This window comes from Podarcis erhardii, assembly GCF_964252035.2.
Source record: "Podarcis erhardii genome assembly, chromosome: 13".
Classification (NCBI taxonomy): Eukaryota; Metazoa; Chordata; class Lepidosauria; order Squamata; family Lacertidae; genus Podarcis; species Podarcis erhardii.
In genome coordinates this window covers 16,251,219-16,276,774 of record NC_138502.1, presented here as the reverse complement: position 1 = coordinate 16,276,774, position 25,556 = coordinate 16,251,219, and the positions used below count along the sequence as shown (strand labels likewise).

Here is a 25,556-nt window from a genome sequence, read left to right as displayed (position 1 = left end):
GAAATGTGATTTGTGTATATATAACTCAGGGTCCCTCTGGACATCCTTTTTATTTGTGCATCAGGGTGGTCATAAGCCTGCAAAATACTGTTTCTGCCTGCTAAAGTTTTGGGGTTGATGTGCTGCTTCATTTTCAACGACGCATAACTTCCTGCTGAACTCCTGTGACTTTTTACACTGCAAATATTCTGGATTGTTGCTTTCTGCCCCACTTCCATTGCGCTATTGAGCAAGAGTGCCCCTCCAGGTAGCAAAAGTGCAATTAACATTGGAGAAGCATTGCAGAACGAGTAAAGCAGATTGATGTGTGGACAATCCAGTATCAATTCACCATTAATGCACTATTATAGTGTCAGTGACAATAAAAATATTTAGCAAAAAAGTGGGTGGGAATTACCGTATTTTTTGCTCTATAAGACTCACTTTTTCCCTCCTAAAAAGTAAGGGGAAGTGTGTGTGCGTCTTATGGAGCGAATGCAGGCTGCACAGCTGTCCCAGAAGCCAGAACAGCAAGAGGGATTGCTGCTTTCACTGCACAGCGATCCCTCTTGCTGTTCTGGCTTCTGAGATTCAGAATATTTTTTTTCTTGTTTTCCTCCTCCAAAAACTAGGTGCATCTTGTAGTCTGGTGCGTCTTATAGAGCGAAAAATACAGTACATGTTGCAAAAAAACAAAAAACAAAAAACAAAAAAACCCACCAGCTCTAATATGAGAAGTAGTGGTGCAATTAGGCGATTTTAGACTCTGGGTGGAATGGTCTTATTTGGGGAGTGCTCTTTACATTGTAATAATCACGGTTTTACTTACTTTAAAATGTAGTAACCAAGCTTTGCTGCATTTAAGGGCTCTCCCGTTCATTCTGCTGTGGGGCCTGTCCAGGGCACTGCTGATGAGAAGATGATAGGCTGATAGGAGGAGAGGAGAAAAGGAATCTGGTGAGAAATCAGAATGTAGTCTTGTTATTCAAACACAGTTCAAGACTTGATCTTGAATCTGCTGCAAGCAAGCATGGGGGGCTGTTGTAAACCCCTCCCCCCCACCAGTTCCCTTGTACCTTGGGCACGTGTCCTTGATTTGGTGTGTCACAGCGGAGAGTAAAAGCTGCATGAAAGCCATTTGATCTAGAAGTTGTGGGCACAATGCCTGGCATTCGGGGAAGGGATGTATCTCATATCATAATACGTCCCTGCCGGGTGAGACCAAAGGCCTATCTAGTCCAACAGTCTGCTCTCACAGTGGTCAACTACATGCCTGTGGGAAGCTCACAAGCAGCACATGAGCACAAGAGTACACTTTCATTCATGATTCCCAGCATCTGGTATTCAGAGGCACATGGCCTCTGATTCTGGAAGCAATACACAGCCATTGTGACTAATCTCATTTTAAAGCCAGCTAAATCGGCAGCCATCGCAACATCTTGTGGGGACAATTCTATAGTTTAATTATGTGTACACATAAGCACTTATTTTCGTCTGTCCTACTCGGGTTAAATCTCTCAACTATTCGCTTTCTCCAGGCATAGTTTTATAAACTTTGTTCCCCTTTATTTGCTCTTCCCCACGTAAAAGCCCCAAATACCATTACCCATTTGCGTTCATTGGGGCAGGGATACTCAAGATGCTCAGAGGCAAACATCTGTATCACTTCACATTCCATAAGTGTGCTGTCATTTAAATAATTTCTAAAATAACTTGAGGTGAGAAAAGTGAGTCTCAGTTCCACCCTCGTAACAACCTTATAACCAAAGTTATGCTCAGTGCATTTTTCTGGGGGTACTCAAGGGTACATAGTACCAGCACCTCCCCACCTCCCCCCAATGTTAAAAGTGTGGCACTGACTGTAACAACATGGTGAATACCAGGACCTTTTTTTCTTTAAAAAAAGAGCACTGGTTATGCTTATTCTCTAATTATGCACAAATGCAAGCAAGGCCCAGAATGGAAACAGAATCCAGCTCCCCAAGAACCCTAGCTTCCCTTTTTAAAATGTTTCTATCCCTCTTGAGGGCAAAGCTAGACTTGAAACTGTGTTGGCAATGCCTTGTGTCATCACGGGTCACCTTGCAATTTTCTTAGGCGCTCGTTGGGTTGAGAACACTCTGTGCATGGAAGACATATAACAGCAAAACCCGGGATGGAATGTCAAGGAGCAGGGTTGGTGCCAAGGAAAACACAAGCCGGATGGGCAAATATTTGGCCATGAGGTGATGGGGGAAACCTTCTCTCCGCCTTTGGCTTGGCGCCCATGGGGGCTTTTCCAATGGCACACCAACTCGGTGGAGTGACTGTCAGAACAGGATGCCCAGATTAAGCAACTCGGAATGGATCCAGCCCCCCTGCGCAAGGGAAGGGGACCCGGCAGAGGTCATATACATGTCCTTGCCCGCACACAGGTTAACCAAATTTTTCAGGCCTTTGAGGCTTTGCAAAGAGTCACATGTACCATGCCTGAATCATTAGCAAAAACAGTGCACTGCTTGTGGCAAAAAGGTTCCTGTTGACTATTTGGTATGCAGTGTGGGCCATACATAAGGGGAGATATGTGGACATATAGGCAACCAGGCCAATGTAGGATTTATCACTAATAACCCCTAACATTATAACCACAAAGCCCCCCAATTCTGTAACCAGAATGAATTATGAAAATGATTTCATTCATTTAGATTAAAAACCCACTTTGTCCTACAGATGGACGTCTTTAAAACATTTCCTCCTATTACCTTGCTCCCTACATTTAGAAATGGAAATATTTATATTTATTTTTATTTAGACAATCCTAGAAATATCTCTCAAAAGGGTTTAAAATAAGGAATCAAAGAATCTGGGGCCCCCAGACAACCTTTTAATTATGCACCCATGATTATTTGTGCTGATTATTGTATTGGGGTAGTAATACACAATCCCACTTCCAATAGCGTTCGCACATACAAACATTTCTGCGGCAGACACACATGTAGTACTGTTTAAATCCGCAACTAATATAATATTATGGGTTCTGTAACATGGTGCAAAATACCCCTGCAAACACTTCCGCCCCGCCTGCACTCCCCCCCCCCTTGGTTTGGAGGGACTCTCTGAAATAACAAAGAGTCAAATACATACAGCAAAACAACACACCTATACAGGTAATGTGAACAACATGCAAATAAATTCTTCAAACCATCAGACTGCAGAATATTAAAAATAATAAGCAGTACAATTCAGCAACCAACAGCTGGGGAATGCCCAGGCAACGAAGGATACTTTCAGCAAACATCTAAAATGTACTCAGACCTGCAGAATGGTTATACCGCTCAGAATGCAGGTACTTGGGGGCTGGTTTGCAGCACGTAAATGAGACAAGAATTGGGGTGTGCAAACCCGGATGCGCCCTTACTTTGCGCAAGGAGAAGTGGAAGGCCACACAAAATCAGGACAGGGATCAGGTAGCTGGCTATCAGTGTGCCAGGTACATGGAAACCCCAGAGAATATTCACACATTGAACCTTCAGGCCTATGCTTAAGCTGTCCTAAGGATACCCCTAATGTGTTGATGTGATACTAGGGACTCAGCTACACTGGCAAAGAAAAAGCGCTTTATAAGCGTTGTTGATGCATCCTAACACTGTGTCACCAGATGGCGCTGTGAAGTTCCATTTTTGCCAACCCGATTTCTCATACAAAGTTTAAAACGCGTTTAAATGAAATGCTTCTTTGATGTGTCTATATCCAGCCCAGCTTGCAAACACTGACGTCCTACAGGTATATTTGTCAGAATCTGCTAGAATCCGTTGCAGGTCCCTGTTGGATATGTCTGCACTTCTGGATAACCTACGTCTGCCCCCAGAAATCCTTGTAAGAAATATTTAAACATCAGTTGCCTTAACTGCCAGTCATTAATTCAGTTTCATTTATTAGAAATTCTGCAACTCTCTATGCCTTTTCATATAACAGGAAAATAAAAGAGAACTGTAAAACGAAATACAATTAAGTGAGACATAAAGCAACTCTAAGTGGATATAATACTAGCTACCAGGGCTTCCTCAGTTACATATAGCCACTTGCTAAAATGCAAAATGGATTTAGCATGCTTAACAGGTTCTTAAAACCGATGGGATTAAAAAACGGAACCGTTTCTTCAGAAATACACAATTAAAAAATGCTAGGAAGCCATAAACCATCTGATATGCAGATACAAAATTAAAATAAAAGCATACCTCAGACACGTGAGGTAAAATGTGTTACTCCGCAAATCACCATGGCACACTATGAAATAAATAATAATGATTAAAACTGCAAATAATTGATACTATTTTGATTTGTCAGCCAATTTGCTATCTGTTCCAGAAACTGGCTCCCAACCCACATTCTTTGCCCTTTCCTGTCTATGATACAGAGCTTGTAGGATAAATGTTACTACTGGTTTCAACACTTTATAAGAATGGGTGGCTAGAAGGAATTTTATACTCTGAGGTAAAAGATAATGAGTCTTTTCCTATCAGCGGGGGTTCCAACCGCTGCAGTCTTAAAAGCTACCAAAAGGAATAATAAAACAAGCAATGTAGAAAGAAAACCTTTCATGTTTCCAAAGTTACACGGTCAGAATTGACTAAGGTCTTGTCCACATTATGGTGGTAAAACCTGGGTCTGAAGAAGACAACTTCAAACTGCAGGTGGGGGTGGCTTTATAGGACGGACAACTCCTCTATTAAAAAGAAATAAACAAATCCTAACCTCACATATTGGAGATGGCTAGCCCAGAACCCTTTTTCCATGACATGTTTAATTTCCATGGAGATTGAATGCTTTTCCGTACAAAATAAATTCAGTCACGTCAGCTTTCATCTAAAGGGTTGAAACGCATTTGTTCTTAACATTCGTCATACTAGTTAGTGGATAAAGAATTTGATTGGCTATAATACTACATTTATTATTGTATTAAAACAATTACCACCATTATTTTATTGTATGTCAATTTGATATATCTCATGTATTGTGGCAATAGTAAAGTTTGTATAGCCATCTCTTTACAATATTTTAGAAGCAGTAAGTTCTAATTTTTATTCCCACCCAGCTTTTTTATTTTTAATCATCTGCTTTTGGAGACTGGGGCCCTACACCTCTTGCTGTGGAGCTGGTATGAAATACTACAGCCAAACACAGGTTTACCTCCTCTGTGAGAGCCAAAACTAAAAAGCAGCAATGTTCTCCATCTTCTTTTTTCATGGCCATTATAATTATTTAAACTTATATCCCACCCTTACTCCCCAAGGAGCCCAGAGCAGCAAACTATAACACTGACACAATTAAAGCATCTCAAAACAATTCCTATGCAGATGCAAACTTTGAACAACAACATAAACTTAGCACAGGGTGCTTCATCTCAGCAATCCTCTAAGCATGTTAGACCTTATGGATAAGGTGGGTTATAAATCTAGCATGTACAGTACTAAGCTGGGTCTAGACGCAGGTTAGTAATACTTGGTTCCCCCTGAAATCAATGTGACATAAATCATGCCTAACTTGTCCCACTGATTTTAATAGAAGTGCAGTTAGATTTGTGCCAACTACTGTAAGTTATACTTAAAGCAAACCCACTGAAACTAATGGACCTAGATTAGTCGCATCTATTAACTTCAATGGATCGACTCTGGATATGATTAACAACAGCTACAAGCCTCAGTCTGCACCCAACCTTTTCTTGTTGCCCGTGGGAAGCTATGAGCTTCAACATTGAGCCTGGCTATGTGTGAGTTCTTGTATACGTAACTGTGCATTCAGTTGTCTGCTGAAATGCAAAGAGCAGTACAGGATTATGTTTCATGCAACTTGGGTTGGTTTGTGGATTAAAGTAATTTTGTGTATGCTTTCCTTCATGAGGTTTGGTTGGCTGCGCATTCTTGTTTTCATTGGTAGAAATATGGGAGTGGGTAACCGTGGAACTGGAATTTATGAATCTGTATATTCTTCTGTGTGGGGATGCGTGTGGTTCTTTGCTTTGCTGCCTGTGTGTGTGTGTGTGTGGTTGCGGTTTTTTCCTCCTCAGGCAGAACTTTCACATGCCATGAATGTATGTATAAAGGCGTAACGGGATCGGTTAGTGGATCTGTGCATATGTGTGTGGTACTTTGCTTCTGTCTTCGCGTATGCATAATTATGAATGTTTGCAGGTACGTGCTTTTGGCTAGCCTGCATGCACCCATCTGCATGGTATCAGAAGCACCCAACTGCCACAGCATGTAGATAAGTGTGCAATTGCATCATTCTGTGTGTCTTTCATGGGTGTGTGGGTCCCTCGGTCCCTTTGCCATGCCTGAAAATCTCTGAATTCCTTGGTGCGTAGCTGTGCATTTTCTACGACGAGGTATATGTGTGGTTCTTCCCTTCACTCTCTGTGTGTGCATATTTGTGGATGTGTACATGGAAATGGAAAGTCTGTGTATTTTCCCATATGAGGGACGTGGATACCATAACTCTGCGTAAGCACATTTCTATTATTCATCACAACATGTATATCTTGCCTTTCTCTAAGGAGCTCAAGTTGGTGTACATAGTTCTCTCCCCCTCTATTTTGTCCGCACAACAACCCTGTGAGGTAGGTCAGGTTAAGAGACAGTGGTTGTGTACACACCATACATTCAAAGCACCCACACACAAATCACAGGGAAGTGCTGTTTACCGCTCACAGAGCTACAATTCCCAGCACCCGTAATAAACTACAGTTCTCAGGGTTTTTTGGGTGAAGGGGAACTCTGTGTCCAAAGTAAGGTGTGTCCACAGCCAATGACTGGTCCAAGCTTCATGGGTGACTGGAGATTTGCACCCTGGTCTCCCAGGTCCTAGTCCAACTCTGTAGACACCATCCCATACTAGAAATCTATAAAAGCGGGTCCATGACTGTGTGTCGCTTCTGCTGCCTCCCCCAGCCCCATCAACCACCGTCTTGAGGAAGAACTGAGTCCATGCCTGTTTCATATTATATGCCTTTCACTTATGCATACCCAACCGGCTAGCAGACGAGGAGTTCCTCTTGCGTAGGTGTGGGGGCTTGCAATGTCGAGTGTGCGATATTGGATCCATCTCCCCATGTACGCCATTAGGTATATACTTTGCTTGTGTACTTTTTGATTGTTATCTTCTTTCGTTTGGAGGTGGCTGCCAAAAAGCCGAGGCGGGGAATCCGATGAATCTGGAATGGCCAAGGGAGCCGGGGGTGGGGGAGGGAGGGGGCGGTAGGGTAAAAGTGAAGAGGGAACCCCGGAGCTGGGATATATCAGGGGAGGGGTGAAGCCCCCCGTGGGTCTTCTGGGCTGCCTGACGTCCTCTGCGTCAGTTGCCCAAAAGGTCACTGTGGTCAGCGTCTGCTGGCTTTTATTGTTTGCATTTTCCTCAGACACTGCCACAGCAAAAGGCTATGATGAGTCTCCGTCCCGGCGTCGTTTGCCCCCACCCTGGCTCTGACCCCCACCTTGGGGGGAAATGGACTCACTATGAAAATATCAAACCCGAGGAAAAGAAACAGCCCCTGAGCAAGAGCAAGAGACAGAGAAGGGAAAAAAAGACCACAAGGCTTTAAACAGGAGGTGGGGGTGGATGGGAATATTCATCATGCAGCCCCCCTTTCCTCCCAGACTCTCTCCCCCCTCCCCGCTTTAAAAATTTGCCGAAGGCTCTGCCAGATCAAGGGAACGCTTTCCGAAATCCATGGTTTCATTTATGGCTCTTACCTCCAATACTACATTATGCTACTGCAGAAATTTAGGTGAGGGTTCTTTCCGAGGGAGAAGGCCTATCATCGAAACGCATGCTCTAAAATGTTCCCGGGAGCTAGTCCGCCACCATCTAAATCTTTGGGTGTTTAAAATGTTTTATTTCCCACCTTTTTCAGCAATACCACTTCCCAAAGGGGACTCTCAATAACTAATTACAAAGCAAGGCATAATAAAAACGTAACAACAAAAACAGCCTAATAATAAAAAAATTGTCCAGTAGCACCTTAGAGACTGGACAATTTTTTATTTATTTTGACTGCCTCAGACCAAGACGGCTACCTACCTACCTACCTACCTACCTGAGCCTAATAAATCATCATCATCATCATCATCATCATCGCAAATTAAATGCCACCAAATGTTTAGGCCAGAGGTGGCAAACTGGTTTTGGTCAAAGAACCAAAACAAATCCAAGCTACAGGTCAGTTTACCAGTTTAAAAAATTATTTTTCTTCTAAAATTATTGGCATTTTGAGGGACTGGATCAAGCCCCCAAATAGGAGGTCTGGCTTAGCTGAGCAGAAAAGCTTAAAATTGACGCAATGTGGGTGTCAAAACAGAAGTGTCTGCAGAAAGTATATCAGAGTCTGAGGTCTACTGTAGAAAAGGGCTTGTATCCCCGTTGCCTGCACCTCAATTTGCAAGGTGTGAGCCCCTGGAGCAAGTGGTTCTTCAAGATACCATCGGTCTCAAAGCATTTATGGCTTAAACCATAAGGTCAAAACCAATTCAAAGTTGCACCTAGAAACAAATCTAGTTAGTAACCCGGCCAGTGTAGTTTTGAACCCGTTGGTGATTGCAAACCGCTCGTCAGAAGCAGCCCCACGTACAACACACTGCAGTCGTCTGAACTCAACGGTTCTTGTTTTTGTTGTTGTTTAGTTGTTTAGTCGTGTCCGACTCTTCGTGACCCCATGGACCAGAGCACGCCAGGCACTCCTGTTTTCCACTGCCTCCCGCAGTTTGGTCAAACTCATGCTAGTAGCTTCGAGAACACTTTCCAACCATCTCGTCCTCTGTCGTCCCCTTCTCCTTGTGCCCTCCATCTTTCCCAACATCAGGGTCTTTTCCAGGGAGTCTTCTCTTCTCATGAGGTGGCCAAAGTATTGGAGCCTCAGCTTCAGGATCTGTCCTTCCAGTGAGCACTTAGGGCTGATTTCCTTAAAAATGGATAGGTTTGATCTTCTTGCAGTCCATGGGACTCTCAAGAGTCTCCTCCAGCACCATAATTCAAAAGCATCAATTCTTCGGCGATCAGCCTTCTTTATGGTCCAGCTCTCACTTCCATACATCACTACTGGGAAAACCATAGCTTTAACTGTGTACATGTAAATACTCTTTCACACGTTACAAAACCCCTATGTTGAAATCACTCCTCTGTAGGAAATATCCAGTACGTAGTAGACAGGCATAGGGGCAAGAATTCAGAGCAGTGTGTGAAACAGAATTTTGGAAGAGGAATTGAGGCCCGCACCAGCCGCCTCAAGCAGGCCCAGAGCTCAAGCAGCCCAGCTGCAGCCCATCAAAGCATGGGATGGGATGAGAAACACAGTCCGCTTCTAGGCTGTCGCAATCTAGAAGGCATGATTTAATAATATACTGTGAAATTTAGGTTGAGCAACTAAAGCAAACTTATTGCTTTTGCGCAGCTAACCTGCTTCCAAAGAAATCCCGGAAATTTTTGTGTCAAGAAAATGCCCTGGGAAGGGTGGGATAATGTTGATGCCGGATGATGCCCTGTAATCTCCGTGCAAGCAAATAATAATTCTTCAGAGGTTCTGTTTAAATTTGTGGTTATTAAAAAGGCAGGGGGTTGGGAACACAAATGCTTGGGAAGCAGTGATGCTGTATTATCTCCACGCAAATTTTGTGCACGCTAATCAGAATGAGTGTTCAATAAACAGGCCTCTCTGGAAGAACTCAGTGTCTCTGTCACTTTGCACAGGGGCTGCTCCGAAGGAGTATTTGTGAAGCAATTGCTGTCAGGGGTGGCAGGGATCCAATCCCATGCAGGAGACCCATTTGCTCAGGTTATTTCTTATAGGGAAATGGGCTTTTTCCCCTCCCCAGCGCTCCAGTGGCTACCAGCCACTGTGGCTATGTTCTACCTCCACTGTCAGAGGCTGTGTGCCTCAGAAGACCGGTTTGGAAGAATCGCTGTTGCAGTCATGTCTAGCTTGCAGGCTTGCCACAGGTATCTGGTCGGCCTGCAACTTTTCATACCACTTAGGGTCCCTCCAGACTGGTGTTTTAGTGCAGGCGTATTTTAAAACATGCTCTTGACAGAATAACAGTGCACTAGTTGTGGATTTATTATGCTTCCCCAATGCTATCACATTATTCCTGTCCGGCGCAACAAAAAATAAGAACATTTGTGGTTCAAAATTATTTTAGAGTACTTGAAAAAGCCACTGAGGTTTTGAAGGCACTAGAAGGGAATGTGTGTGTGGGGGGAGAGAACTGATTGTTTCTAAGATGAACATCCATAGAATAAGTTGGCTTAGCATGGGGAGGCAAACTAAGGCCTGAGGGCCGGATCCGGTCCAATCGCCTTCTAAATCTGGCCCACGGACGGTCCGGGAATCAGCGTGTTTTTACATGAGTAGAATGTGTCCTTTTATTTAAAATGCATCTCTGGGTAATTTGTGGGGCATAGGAATTCGTTCATTTTTTTTCTTTTCAAAATAAAGTCCGCCCCCCCCCCCTAGGTCTGAGGGACGGTGGACTGGCCCCCTGCTGAAAAAGTTTGCTGACCCCTGGCTTAGGGCAACTTTCTGTCCTTCCTTCCTCTCTGTATACCGTATTTGTACTAGTCCATTGTCACACTGGCAATGGACTGTGCATGTTCCAGGGTGAAGGAAGCACCAGAGACAGGCAGGTGGTGGGTAACCAAGGTGGGCTTGCAGTGATGGGAGCATTGGGCTGCACAGTCAAGCAGGGTGGAGAGAGTGAATAAGCTAGGCTTGCAGCACAGAGCAGGTTGAGTGAGGGGTGTGGTGCAGTAGTGCGGAGGTTTGGCGAGAAAATGGGGAGGGCCTTTGGCAAGAAGTAATGGAGAGTGGTCTTTGGTGAGGAATAAGGGGGAGGCAGCATTGCGGGGAGGGTTGGACCCTCCGAATTGAGCAGTGGCATCAGCCCGTATGTTGTTTGTGGTACCTCGAGTTACAGACGCTTCAGGTTACAGACACTTCAGGTTACAGACGCTTCAGGTTACAGACTCCGCTAACCCAGAAATAGTACCTCGGGTTAATAACTTTGCTTCAGAACAGAAATTGTGTGGCGGCGGCACGGCAGCAGTGGGAGGCCCCATTAGCTAAAGTGGTACCTCAGGTTAAGAACAGTTTCAGGTTAACAACGGACCTCCAGAACAAATTAAGTTCTTAACCCGAGGTACCACTGTACTGTATAGCAACATTTTTATGCTACTTTAGTGTTCAAGGTGCTTCACATACATGATCTCAGTACCTTGTACGGAAGTCCTATAAGGTGGGTCAGTATTATTATTCCCCTCACATGGCAGATGGAGGAGCTGAGCTTTCATAAGATCATCTGGTAAGTTTATGGTAGAGGTGAGACTTGAATATCCTGTTTCACAGCTGAGTAGTTGATCCCAAGTATAGTCCCTTTTATTGAAGCGTGTTCTTAGCCACTAGTCATCATTGTTGCCATAAAATGTATTTGTACACCAAAAAGTTCACAATTGAAAATGTGGAAACAGTGAAAATGTGGTCAATATGTTGTTATTATGCACACACATACACACCTAAATTGTGAAAGGGGCTGTTACAATGTAATGTAAATGCCAGAGAGAAACTACTAAGCTTCTCTAGAAATAATCACAATTGTCTTACCACATATTAGACATATAACAAACAGCACATCTATGCACTAAACCCCTGCATCCATGTTATGAACAGAAATGCACATGGAGACGGCTTGGGTGTGGGTGGGTTCATGTATGTGTAGATGAGGCAAACATTTACCTGTAAGGGCAACACTTAGCGCAAGAATGATTCTATACTTGGTACAGCAGATACCCAACGCTTAAGAACTTGCCATACACACATTCATTGCGGCAGGAATGGAATTTTCTGTGCTACAAGATACAGTACCACACAACGAACACAAGAAAACAGCAATGGGTGCTATCCAACTGAATAGATCCATTGCACAAGGATTTCAGCTTGTACAACAAAACTTCCCCTCCCTCTCCTTTCCCTGCACCCCTCCGCCCCCACCAACACCCTCCCCAAATCTGTTCTGGAGGGTTGTGGGGAAACCCTGAACAGATTGGGGGGGGGCATGAGGGCTGCGAGGAAAGGACGGGGGTGAGTGGGTGGGGAACGTTCCTTTGTGCAGCCAAACGTACTTGTGCTGGCAGATGTATTCAGATGGGTGAATATACCTGCAACAGAAATGCTACTTTGAGGAAAGACATCTGGGTCCTGTGCAACAAACGCTACAGTTATTCCATGACACAAATAACTGTGTGGGACGGCACAGAAATATGCATGTTAGCACGCAACAATGCATACTCCCACCTACTTATCTCCAAGCTCGCATTGCATGGGTGTGCTTGTGTACATTTGTGTGTATTCATAGTGCATTTCCTGCGTGACATTTGTGTCCATGTGTAGGTATGAGCATTTGTGAGTGGGCAGTTATATACAAACACTGCGATGAGCATGTATTGTGAGTGGAGCATGTGTGTGTTTGTGTCTGTCTATGCATATTTTCCTAGATCTCCTTTCCCCTTTCCAGCCCCTGACTGTGCACACTCTGGTGTGAATCCCATCTCTCTCACCGTCCCGATGACACAAGAGCCTGGATTACAGTGTGCACTGCTGACGGCAGAGTTTGGTCCTATCTAAACATCCCCCTTGACGCTTCCTGCCACGTCAGAGCTACTGGGGTGGGGGGAAGAGAGAGCTGGCATGTCCAACCGCAGAGTTATGACTCTCCTGGGGGCTGGACAGGGGAGCTATAACCACAAGGAGCAGCAGTTCACAGACAACAGGCAGCCTAACCTTAGGCGATCTGATCGCTAGGTAGGTCAGTGACGGGTAGACAAATATGAGCAGATGGATGTGCAGAAAGGCGACTCTTTTCAACATCTATTATACCACGCATGGAGTATATTCTAAAAAATGCATTTGAGAAGCGTTTTTAAGACCACACACAGCACATTAAATGAAGTTCTGAGAGTCGTACATATCGGCACACTCAACTACAGACAGAAAACAGGTTTAAAAACAGACAATCTGCTTGGAGAGTTTGATTGTTATTTCAAAACAAAAGTTAATGACTGTTAATTGATTAAAGTTAATTATTACATCGTTCACCTTGCCCTTCCTACAAGGAGCTCACACGCATACCTTCATCCTCACGACAATCCTGCGAGGGAGGATCGGCTGATGGGTGAGGAAACTGGTCCCACATCACAAATACATGGGGAATTTAACTCGGACCTCTATGGTCACATCCCACGATACATTTCAAACACAGAAGCATTAACGAACACATTTATAATACAGTTTTTTTTTGTGTGCGCGCGCAAGCGCGCAATTGTAATGGAGAAGGCACAGGAAAACTTTCCACTGGATTGTGATCAATGTAAAAAGAAATGCCGAAACTCTCACCATGTTTGTGGTTATTTGATAAACCACACTGTAAAGCCCTTTTTACCTGAACTAGGTTTTGGTGGCTCATTAAAATGTAGGATAGAGGTGGATGCTGAGATACTGGTTTAGTGGTTTTTGATGTACTGACACCCACGTGGGATTGCGGGGGGGGGGGGGGTTAAATAAATAAAATGGGTATAGTTATGAAACTGAGTAAACTGAGGTAAACTGAGTATTAGTACTACCCCCTCCCAATACCTATATTCAGTTTAAAAATACAGTACATATAAAATGGACAAATGGAAAGGAGAGCCATAGGAGGAGGGACGTGTGTATTCCACAATCAGAAGGAAACAAGAACAGCCCTGCTGCTGGATCAGGCCAGCGGCCCACCTAGTCCACCACTCTGTTCTCTCCGTGTCCAACCAGGGGGGGAGGCTTGAAAGAAGCACCTGAAGGCAACAGCAACACTCTTCCCTTGAGATTCCTGGCAAGTGATATTCAGAGGCACATAACCATCAGAGCCACTGAAAGCCTTATCCTCTGAGAATTTCTCCAATCCGGTCCCACTTAACAATGCAACCACATTGCTGTTGTTTTTCTCTCCCAGGATGTTAACTACAGGCCCCGTCCACACTTGTTGTTTGCTCCAGTTCAGCAGCAAAGATCGAGTTTTCCTGGGGGGAAGTGACGGGGGAAGCGGAAGTCTGGCTGAGCCCTAACTCACAAGAGAGAAAGGCTTAGCCTAGCCATCTCCCTGAGCTAACATTTTATGTGGGTGAGTAGGTGGGAGGGGGTGAATTACAAACAAAAAAACACATGACCCTAGCCTGTACCTGGAACCCAAAGTGTTCCGCTACCTCATCCTGCCTCATGCTCAGAATCTGTAGCCTTTGGTTGAGTGCATGGGCAGCCGAGTGCCAGGTTCCAGGACGGGGATAAGAGAGGCAGTCGGGCGAAAAAGCCGCTGATGCAAAAGCAGGAATGTGCAGTATGTCAACAGCTCCGGGAATCCGGGCTGAGCGCACCCTCCAGGAAGGGCACACGCTGGGAAAGCAATGGCAGGTGCTGTCCCATAAGCGCCGTCTGGGAAGCAGGATGAGTCAGTAGAATTGTTCGCAAATACACCTCAAGCATGACCTCCACCTGGGCTCTCTTGGTAAAAAAAGGTAAAGGACCCCTGGATGGTTAGGTCCAGTCAAAGGCTTTTCAGGCCGAGGGAGCTGGCGTTTGTCCATAGACAGCTCTTTCCCGGGTCATGTGGCCAACATGACTAAACCACTTCTGGTGCAATGGAACACCGTTAAGGAAACCAGAGCGCACGGAAATGCCGTTTACAGTACTTTCCTGCCGCAGCGGTACCTATTTATCTACTTGCGCTGGTGTGCTTTTGAACTGCTAGGTTGGCAGGAGCTGGGACAGAGCAATAGGAGCTCACCCCGTCGCAGGGGTTCAAACTGCTGACCTTCTGATCAGCGAGCCCAAGAGGCTCAGTGGTTTAGACCACAGTGCCATCGGGGTCTTCTCTTGGTAGCCAAGTATTGCTACCCCCTAGCAACCCAGGAAGTTGCCTTGTGTTGGGTCAGGTTACCTGTCCGTCTACCCCAGTATTGTCCGCTCTGGCTGCCAGGGTGTGAGACAGGGAAGGGTCTCCCCCCAGCTTCTGCTACCTGATCCTTTCAAAACCTTCCAGCTGGGGGATGAACCTGGGACCTTCTGCAAGCAAAGTGGCTTCCCTATCTGGACCCTCCCCACCTGCATCCTGCCAAGATATGTCCGTTCTAGCCTACAGATGCCTTCTGTATCCCAACTTGAATTCCTTCCTCCTCTCATCTCCACCAAGGCATCCAATCTCCAATTTGCACCTCTCCATCCACACATCCTGCCATGAATTCTGGGCTTTCCCCAGCCCTACCAACATCCTTCGATCTTGACTCCCACAGATTTCAACATATCAGGTTAAAGTCTGTGGATCCTGTTCATCTCTCTCTCTCCCACCCCCCCCCAGCCCCTCACCCCCCAGCCCTTGCCTTGAACATGGTCCAAGTACAAACAACAGAGAAACAGTGTTCCTGGCTAGAGAGAATTCCTGGGTTGTGTGGAAAATCTGCTGAATCAGCAGCTGGGATTAAAGAAAATGTGCAGCAGACACACAACTCTCTCTCTCTCTCTCTCTCTTTCTCTCTCTCTCTCTCTCTCCCCCCCCCCCAATTCCCCATTTGGTCTACCTATTTGTGCCAGGAGGCCTGCAGGATCCTCACAAATACCCTTACGCAAAAATGCCAAGTGTCCCCTCCCTTCAAAGACAGAGACCCAGCTCTTGTCCAAACCTTTTCGTGATGCAGGCAAAGGAGGGGGTGCAGGGAGGGGGACTGCTGTGTGGTTTGGCTACGGAGTTGGGGATTTGCATTGGTTTAGAGGGGAGGCTGGGGGGGACAGAGAAGAAGGACAGAGGAGGGAGAGCATTTTGTACTCCATGCAAGTAATAGGACACACGTATACATTTGCCGCCACACACGTTAACGCATTCAAGCCCAAGCGCACAACGCTTCCAGCAGATCTATGCACAAAGGAACACCGGCCAGGGCATCTATATGGGCTGAATGTTGAAGTTCTGCGAGGGTTTCAGAACAAGCAAATTCTGAATTGCGCCCTGTGTTTGGAAACACACGGGAACTGAGCTGTGTATTCCGCTGTGTCCAGGGGCCAGTGGAACACCGGCCATCATTAAGGCAGTGTGACTGGTGCAGCTGCCCAGAGCACAGCTCTCTTGTGTGTCTACCCACGTTTGCCTGTGCAAAGCAGGGGAATGGAAGAAAATCTGTTCATACACTGGACTGTCTGGCCCAGTTAAGACATCATACTAAAGTATTAAACCGTGGTTTAGCATAACAAGAACAAGCCACAGCAAACCCTGGGCTTGTGCACTCCCATATACCAGTCTAGCATAGCTGTGAGAAGCAGCAAGGAGGAGTGTAAAAGTGTTTGGCTCTGATTTAGATGAACCACAGCTTCTGTGCTAACCAAACCAAAAAAACCCAACCCATGATTAGTCTTCTTTCACACAAGTGAACTTCAAACCATGGGTTATGAACTGACTTATTTAGGCAAGTCGCAGTTACCATTAACCACAGTTTAGAGTTCAAACACAGCAGCAAAACTTCCTGAACTCTTCAGAGGAGAGGGAAATAGGAGAGGGAATTGTGCAAGGCTCACCATAGCTTATTCTCATCACACCAAGCTATTGTTTAGGCCCATGACATCGGCCGTGCCTTGTTTTCACCACTTGGAATGGAGTGGATCAATTACTGCTTGCTCTTGCAGCTTCCTGCATGTTGCCTGAAATAACAGTATTTTCAAAGTGTCTTAAAGTTCATGTAAGGGACAAAACCAAAAGGCAACAATCTTGAGCTGTGATTGTCATTTTTGCTGGAAGATTGAAAAGGTGTGGGGGTGTGGAGTTACAGATATGTAAGTCTGTGCAGGGTGCAAAAATGTCTAATTATCTAAACCGGGGGGGGGGGGGGGGAGAGCCTTTTTCAGACAGAGAGACACATGCCCTCATGGTGATCTTCCAGGGGACCACATGGCAATGTAGGTGGTGGAGGCAAGGACAAAAGCTACATTCCAGCCACATAAGACTGATGGTTACATACCTTTTTTCACCTTCCATATGGGCAAAAAAGAGGCGTTATCCCAGTCAGATAAATGTACGCAAGGATGGTGCAGAGCAGAACTGGCCAGGGGACAATGGATGTGGCCTGGGGAGAAGGTCTGGGACAGTCCTTAGTTTGTAATGCTCAAAAGTTACCTGAACTGTATGGGGAGCAGTTTCAAACAAACATGTACAGCCATGTACAGCTGCCTCCTCACTTTGCTTCAAGGGCTCCCCCTGTGGTTGCTCAGATCCATCTATCCATCCATAATTATGCAGCATTTGCATGCCTCCTTTCCATAGTTAAACCATGCTCAAGGTGGCTTATAGCATGAAACAAAAATACAATTACAAACTTAGCAAAACTAGTCATAAACAATAAATGAAACATCAAAAAGTACACAGCCAAATTAAACCGTTTCCACATAAATCATAAAATCTAAAAATATATAGATGGATAGATAGATATATCCATAACAGCAACAACCACCCCCCACCCAACACAACCCCCTCTAAACAACATCCCAACCCCAAAGTCTGTTCAGCAGTCTCTGCTTTTGTAGTTGGAGTCAGTCAGGGATCCACCCTCCCAGGCCAGGTGGGAAAAGGCCTGCAAGGCAGAGTCTTCCAGGACTCACAGCCAAGAATGGTCAGCCTGGAGGCCTTCAGATGTGCCTGTGGGAGCTACTATTGACCTAGCGGTGAAGGAAAGCACGCTCTGCATATGTTCTGATGCTATTTCTTATCAACTCCCAGCATATTTCCGGAATTAAGCCCAGCACTGGAAACAGAAGCTGGCCCAGTGTCCTGAACCTGGCACAACTCTAGTATCTCCTTTGGCGCAATTCCTATTTTTCACATCTTACTGTAACCAACTATAACCTGCCACCAAACCTCAGGTGCATACAACTTTCCCTGTTTACCCTTGCCACAGTTTCCTTCCCCACCTCTGCGCTGAATTTTAGATTGTAAGCTCCTCCGTGCCCTCTGCAAAGAGTACTTCATGGTTCCATATTAACAGTAATTATTACGGTTGTCGTTGTTATTGATGACGCTATTGCATCCTCTCGTGTTGTGTACTAGAGCCCAAGGGAAGAAGCCACAGCACGGAAGCCTGACAGTGTGCATGACCTTTGAGCCAGCCTCAAAGGACGTGACTTCATTCCTTTTGCTTTATAGCAGCCTTCAGGGAATCCCCCGGCCAAAAAGGAAAAAAAACAAAACAGAATAGCAACCCCTTCTGCCATGTTCCAAGTCCCCATTGCCAGCCTGGTTTTGGCTCCTGTGCGACAGGGAATCCCGTGCAAAAGGAAGGCTGGCTTCTTGTCCGGACTGGCGTCTAGACATTCCAGGGGAATCCGGGACGCGTTGCCAGGGGTGGGGTCACTTTTTGGGCACGGCGGTTAGACTCTTGAGGTTGCTGCGCTCATGGGGCGGATGAGTCGTTCCAGAGAGTCCGTGTCATTTTTTGCGCTGAGACGGAAAAGTTCTTAGCTAGCAGGTGACGGAGCTGAAACAGCCATGGTGGGAGGCTCCCGTGTGTGTGTGTGTGTGTGTGGCAACTCTCCCTATTCTTCAGCAAGACGAGGTATTCAGCAGCAGATGCTGCCAGATGGCTGGTGAAAGACCCTTCCGCATTTTGACAGATGAAAATAAGCACTGCGCTGCACGAAGCCAAAAAGAAAAGTCTTAAAACAGACTGGGGAGTGAGTGGGTGGGTGGGTGGGTGGGGAGCAGCTCCTTGGGGGAGGCAGGGGTACAGAGACGTGCCAACACACCCCAGGAACAACCCGGACTGTGAACATCAAAAGCCAGCCAGAGTCCTGCAGTGCTGAAGGCAAGCTCTAAACTTTTGGATGCCACAAACATTCCGTCAGTTTAGGATTTCAAACAGACGGCTCCGAAGGAATTAATTTCTGTCTCAAAGGAGGGAAGGGGAGGGGGATATCTGTACCCACAAGGCCAGCCCCTAGTCATTGCATTCATCCCCTCCCGCAAGGTCACGTATGCACGCACCCTGCCCTTCTTTGATGCACTGAGCTTGTTCCCTTTATGCTCTAAGCTTGTCCTGTTCCCTCTTCCATCCTCCCCTTCTCCTACCTCCAAAGAAGGGGGATTGTCAATCACTCAGGGCTGGTTCTAGGCTTTTGTGGGTCTTCCTCCTCACTGCAGCTTGTCTCCACCACCCCATATTGGCGGCTTGGGCCCAGAAACAGAAGGGAGGGAGCTTGAACGGCTGGCAGCTGCAGCTCCTCCTGCTTGCTATCGCCCCATGGTGGAGATGGGCCCAGAGGGTGAGCAAATTGTTGCTTCCCTTCCTTGCTGCCAAGGCAATTGCAGAGGCTCCAGTTGGTGCTGGGCCCTAGCAGACGCTTGCCTAATGCCAAGCACTGAGGCTGGGCCTGCCGTCAGTCACTGTTACTACGACTACACACACCCGCAAAGCAGCATGGTCCCAGCCGAAAAGTGGCTGGGGAGTAGGCCCATTGGTTGCTAGGCAACCCACAAAGAGCTGCCTTTTGGCTTCTGGCTCTAGGGGAATAGAGGTCCTTTGCTGTTGCTTAGCAACTGAAGGGCCCCAACCTCCACTTCATGTCAAAGAGGTGGCTTCTTCCAGCTGTTCCTGGAACCCCAGAGAGATATCCATGCAGTGAAGGCACTGTCCCACTAATCTTCGGCCGGCCAGCCCCCAACTTACAACTAGCCTGGAGGGTGCCACTGGCCCCTAGCTGCCCTCTCCTCAGCCTCAGTGCTGCCCTTGCAGAATTCAGCCAAGAGGAGGACAGGGAGAAAACATGAATGAGTTGGCTCTGCTTGCCATTGACTTTGGCTTCACCAAATGTTGTCCTCCTTGTCTCTCGCCCAATGGGTATCATCACATCAGCCCCCAGTGTAGCCATGGGAGCCAACAGTAAGCCCAGTCCTGAATGCATATCACAAAAGAGATAAGCCCTCCCCCTAAGGCCATCGGTGCTAAAAGCTACTGGGTGACAAGAGAGCCAGGGTGGGCATGGTGATCCTGGGTTCAAATCCCACGGAGGGTCTCTCCACAATTCTCTGCAGAAATAAACATGCATCAACCTGGCATGTAGGTTTTTGCTCCACATACATTTGCTGGAAAACTACCACTGGTTCCCTGCTGCATACTCACAGAGCAAGAAACATGCTCCGATGGAAGCAGCTGCAAAAAAAAAAGTGCCAATTGTGCCCCATCTGTAAAATAGGCATAATAGTGGCATAGCTCAAGGGGCTGCAGTGAAAACAAGGTAGCGTATTTTTGAAAAGGAGGAGGTGGTGCATGCAATATGACACATAAGTGTGCAGCAGCAAGGATTGTATTCTGAAACAGAGAAGTTTGAAATTTAGCTCATCAGCTGTTGCAGAACCCTGGGATTATTTCCCCTACTTCCTCATTGACTTCTGCCAGGAGCTGCAAATTATTAGGTGTAAGATTCTGACAGGTGCCAGTAGGCTTTGCCTAATTCCGTCACTTCCGCTGCTCCGAAGTTTCACGCTACGTTTCTCAGCAGCACCAGCCCAGCTCAACCTACAAACCTCACTACTCCTGGAAAAGCCAGGAACCCCAGCTCCCAGAATCCCTTGCTCCCACTTTTTGGTCGCAGAATCCCAAGAACCCTCTTTGCAAGCCTTGAAGGAAGGTCTGAGGGGCGGCTGGAGGAAGTGAAGTGGGGAAGAGAGTAAAAGAGTCAGACGGCTCCTAACAAAAGGGTGTATCTTTCTGCACTCTGTAGGTCCCTTTTAAGAGAATTTGGCCCAAGCCAGCACATTCCGACTTTGAACCAGCTGCCTCCGTGAGCTCTCCGAGGCATCCCCCCTACAAAGGGCTCCAGGCTTTTCCCTCCCTTGGAGCTGGCCATCCAGACCTCCAGCACCATCAGACAAGCTAAGCCTCCGCTGTTCCATTCCTCGCTCACTCTGAACTCTTGCCCAGTCTGAGGTTTGGGAGGCAGCCTACTTGAGGGGGAAGCAGAGCCAATTCCTGTCCTACTCCCTACCATCCTCTCCTCCCTCCCTCAGACGGAGCCGTGATCCTACTCCCCTTCGGTAGCTTCTCAACCACCACCACCACCACCACTCCTGGCTCTCCAGAGGACCCAGGAGTCCTGGCTCCCGGCCACCTTCATTCTGGCCATTAGGCCGGGATTGAACCAGCCCTTTTCCCCCTCCCGCTTTTGGCCACCAAGCCAAGGGTGTATGTGTGTGTGTGTTTTAAATGTTAGCCTGCTTCTAGACAATGGCAAACTTTACATTTGCATGAATGCCGGTTAACGTAACTCTGACGGTTCAGCCGCAGGACTATCTCACTCCCCACAACAACAACAACACAGTTGCTTCACAACAAGTAGCGCTCCCGTTCTGCTCCGCTTCCCTTGGGTTGGAACGGCATCTGTAAACCACCCAATCCACAATGGTTTTGTTTGCATTTTCCCCATCCTCCTGGGCCGGTGCCTGGTGCACAGGGTGTTCCCTCTTTGCTGTGACTCTACTTAGAGGGCCCCGGTGGGTTTGTGGTTGATTCAGACAGGACGATCGTGGCCACGACCTCCTGTTTTCATCACAGCGGCTTGTCGTCTGTCCCAACCGGAGGGTGTGAGGCCATCACGGCGGGAGCAAAAAGCCAAGTCCCGGCCGCAAGGAACGATAGGGAGTTCAGTCCTCGAGGCCTGGAGGACCCAGGGACAGGGAAGATGCCCCCTTTTAAGCCTTAAGCATGGGTGGCATCAGCAGTAGGTAAGTGTGGGCTGAAAAACATAGCTCCCCACCTGCTAGGGAGGGCTAGGACTTCCCATGCACACTAGCTACAGAAAGTGTTGGTGTGGTTATAGGATGCTGCCTTCGTAGCCATTATTGTCTACTCTGACGGAGAGCAGCTCTCCAGCTTCTTAAGCAAAGAGGTCTTCCCCAACACCTGCTCACTGAATTTTGTTTTTCATCTGGAGATGTCGGGGATTTTCTGCGTGCAAAGGATGTGCTCTACCCCCGAGCTTCAGTTCCAGGCATACAGATCTATAGCCACAGATTTCATAAGGTGCTGGTTTCGACCTATAAAACCTTATGGGGCTCAGGACTCCAATACTTCAAGGACCGCCTCTCTCCACATGAACCAACTCAGACGCTGCATTCATTATCCAAGGCCTTTCTCTGTGCGCCCCCTCCAAGGAAGCTGTAGAGGGTGCTGACACAAGAACGGGCCTTCTCAGTGGTGGCTCCCCACGTGCAGAACACTCTCTCCAGGGAAGCATACCTGGCACCATCACTGTTTATTTTTAAGTGCCAAACAAAAGCATGTGTCTTCCACCAGACCTTTCTTTGGCCTTTAATTGTCTGTGGTCTCTTTTAGTGGGTAGGTGGGATGTGTTAGTCGTGCCTTTTTATAAATATGAATATGTTTTTAGCTTTTTTAGCTTTTTGTTGGTTTAAATTTTAAAAGTTGCTCTGGGTTTCTTTTTGTAAAGCAACCCAACTAATAAGTGCAACAAACAAACAAACAAACAAACAAACAAACAAACAACTACTATATGAAGTATTTGGAAAAAGAACCACCTTTGCTTTGGAAACCCTATTCCTAGGACTGACTATTCCTAGGATGCAAGTGAATGAGTTGGCACAGTGCTGATGTAGCAGAATGAACTGCACCACTCCAGACCTCACAAAGGCAGTCACATTTCTGAATGTTCCCCTATGTTAAAAACTATCTGCCAATTAGAAAATGAGCACAGGCTGACAAAGGACTGGGATAGATACTTTCTCCCTGATGTGCTAGATTTCGATTTGCAGTGAGATTGTGTTGATTTTGATCCCCCCCCCCATGATTTGTAATTAGATCTGTAATTCTGCACTGCAATGCAGTGTGTAAGGGTGCACTGCAGACCGGTGTCAGATGTTGCTGGCATCTCAATGGTGAAAGTCCTGTGGCTTCAATGCAGACTAATAACACACTCCTATAAATGTCTACTCATGAGTAAGTGCCACTTAATTCGGCCGGACTTAAAGGTAAAGGTAAAGGGACCCCTGACTGTCAAGTCCAGTTTGGGATGACTCTGGGGTTGCAGTGCTCATCTCGCTTTACTGGCCAAGGGAGCTGGCGTTTGTCCGCAGACAGCTTTCTGGGTCATGTGGCCAGCATGACTAAGCCGCTTCTGGCGAATCAGAGCAGCACACGGAAACGCCGTTCACCTTCCCGCTGGAGCAGTACCTATTTATCTACTTGTGCTTTGATGTGCTTTTGAACTGCTAGGTTGGCAGGAGCTTGCAGGTAAATGCATACAGGACTCTAAGTCAGTCACACTTTTGTCTCATTGAAACAAATGGGGCTAAAGCATGGGCAACTCACAGAGCAAGTCGTCATGTCTACTCAGAAGTAAATCCTACTTTACTCCAAGGTTAAGGTTAAGGAACACAGCCTGAGGTTACGATCCAATGCCCTTTGGATTTGTCTAGGAGGCAGCCCCATTAAACTCTGTGAGTCTTACTTCTGAGTAGAAGTGTGTACTGGAAGTCTGATTCCAATTGTCTATATTTTGCACTGACAGACAGAAAGTGGGAAAAGTTGAGTTTATTACCAGTATAACCCCACTGAGGCAGAACTGGACCTTCCTGTTGCTGAGAGCCCTTTCTCTCTCTCTTTTAAGCCTTACCCAAAGAAATGATCATGAGTAGTCTTTTAAAACACATTGCTTTTTCAGAGTTTTGTAGGAAATGGAGCTACTACTTACCCTGAAAAACAGAGGAGGGTGCTTGAGGTTTTCAGGGCAACGTGGAGCAACCCTTACATAACTCAATGGAAAAGGCTGGAGCTCTTTATATTGCTTCTTCTTTGCTGAGTGTTCTGCAGAGATCCTTCCCTCTTGGCAACAACCAGCCAAACACTTTGGTTCCCACAGTGAGTAGGCCATTATCCTTCCACTTTAAGGATTGTAGCTCTGCAAAGGGAATGAATGGGGGCCTCCTAACAACTCCCAGAGCCCTTTGAAGAACTGCAGCTCCCAAAATCCTTTGGGGGACGCCATGACTGTTTAAAGAAGCAGCATCAAAATGTATTGTGTCAATGCGGCCTTAATTATATGTTGAAGGCTATGCCCACAAACAACAACACCCAGCCAGGCTGGAGGGTCCCTTCTGTCTTTCATAAGAGTAGCCTAAAGTCGCTGTTTATCTCCTACCAATGAGAGAGACGCTGCAACTGCCAAATTTCTATGCATCTAAGAAAGATGTGGGACTGGGAGAGGTGCCCATGTTTAATCTGGTAACATCAGGTAAACTGAGGGATCTCAATTTTAGAAATAACGGCTCATCTTTTTCCTCCAAAAAGGGGTTGGCGACCTCTAGTGCCCAAAACCTGTGACTGCACCAGTTTAAAAGAGGGCAAAAGCTAATAAATACATAAACTGAGTGCAAAAGCAAACAAATAAGTAAATATAAAGTTGCCGTTTGCCAAAGCAATGGTCAGCACAAGTTGGTCTCCAGCTGTCAGTAACCCCAGGCAGCATTGCCAGTGGTCGGGGATGATGGAAGCTGGAATCCAAAAACATCTGGAGGGCCACAGGTTCCCCAGCCCTGACTAAACCCACAGTTCTGTTTCCCACAGTAGCCAATCAGATGCTTCCAGGATGCCAACAAGCAAGGCATGAGGGCAATATTGCTTCCCGGCTGTTGCCTCCCTCCAGCAACTTGCATTTTCAGGTATACTACTGTTGAACATCTAAGGGACGCGGGTGGCGCTGCGGGTTAAACCACAGAGCCTAGAACTTGCCGATCAGAAGGTTGGCGGTTCAAATCCCTGCGATGGGGTGAGCTCCCGTTGCTCAGTCCCTTCTGCCAACCTAGCAGTTCGAAAGCACGTCAAAAGTGCAAGTAGATAAATAGGTACCGCTCCGGCGGGAAGGTAAACGGCGTTTCTGTGCGCTGCTTTGGTTTGCCAGAAGCGGCTTAGTCATGCTGGCCACATGACCCGGAAGCTGTACGCCGGCTCCCTCTGCCAATAAAGCGAGATGAGCGCCGCAGCCCCAGAGTCGGCCACAACTGGACCTAATGGTCAGGGGTCCCTTTACCTTATTGTTGAACATGGAAGTTTCATTTATTTATTGTGGTGAATTACCACTGACATACCCATCTATTCTCAAGGTATTTGTCTATCCCCCTTCTGAGTCTTCAAAAGTAGGGGGCACCACTGCAGATTCCTTAATTTAATTATGTACCGTGTGAAGAAGCACTGGTTTTTGCCCTTCCTGAGTCTACTGTTCCTCAATTTCATTGAATGACCTCAATTCTTAGTATTTTGGGAGAGGGCAAAGGCTCAATCCATTTTTTCCACACCATGCTTAATTATATAACCCCCCTCCTTAACTATTTCCCCCCCCCAAACAAAACATTTTTGCTAAACTGTTAGCATTATAATGATGCAGCATTTTTAGTTTCCTAAATCTCAATCAGTTGCTCAACAAGTATCTGTAATTCCATGTTGCAGAAGAAAGTACTGAGGTTGAAGTAACCTCTAATCCCACCGTG

General features: G+C 46.6%; 1 protein-coding gene and 1 long non-coding RNA gene across 5 annotated transcripts in view; both read right to left on the bottom strand.

The window, feature by feature from the left end:
• Positions 1–24,566, bottom strand: part of IL11 (interleukin 11) — a 66,622-nt gene extending 42,056 nt beyond the window's left edge. The window contains exons 1-3 of one of the 4 annotated variants that reach the window (XM_081836946.1): positions 6,981–7,007; positions 4,197–4,245; positions 809–906 (exon numbers count right to left, since the gene is read on the bottom strand). The gene's annotated coding sequence lies outside the window, so the exon portion shown is untranslated. Of the gene's footprint in view, positions 1–808; positions 934–4,196; positions 4,246–6,980; positions 7,182–23,764 lie in introns of those variants that run through there. The other 3 variants (XR_014150595.1, XM_081836942.1, XM_081836945.1) reach the window with 3 other exon arrangements.
• LOC309328553 lies at positions 18,052–19,938 on the bottom strand. The gene is made up of 2 exons (XR_014150822.1): positions 19,726–19,938; positions 18,052–18,691 (listed from the first exon to the last, which is right to left on the bottom strand). It is a non-coding gene; the product is annotated as an uncharacterized lncRNA (long non-coding RNA).
• Positions 24,567–25,556: the final 990 nt, after the last annotated feature.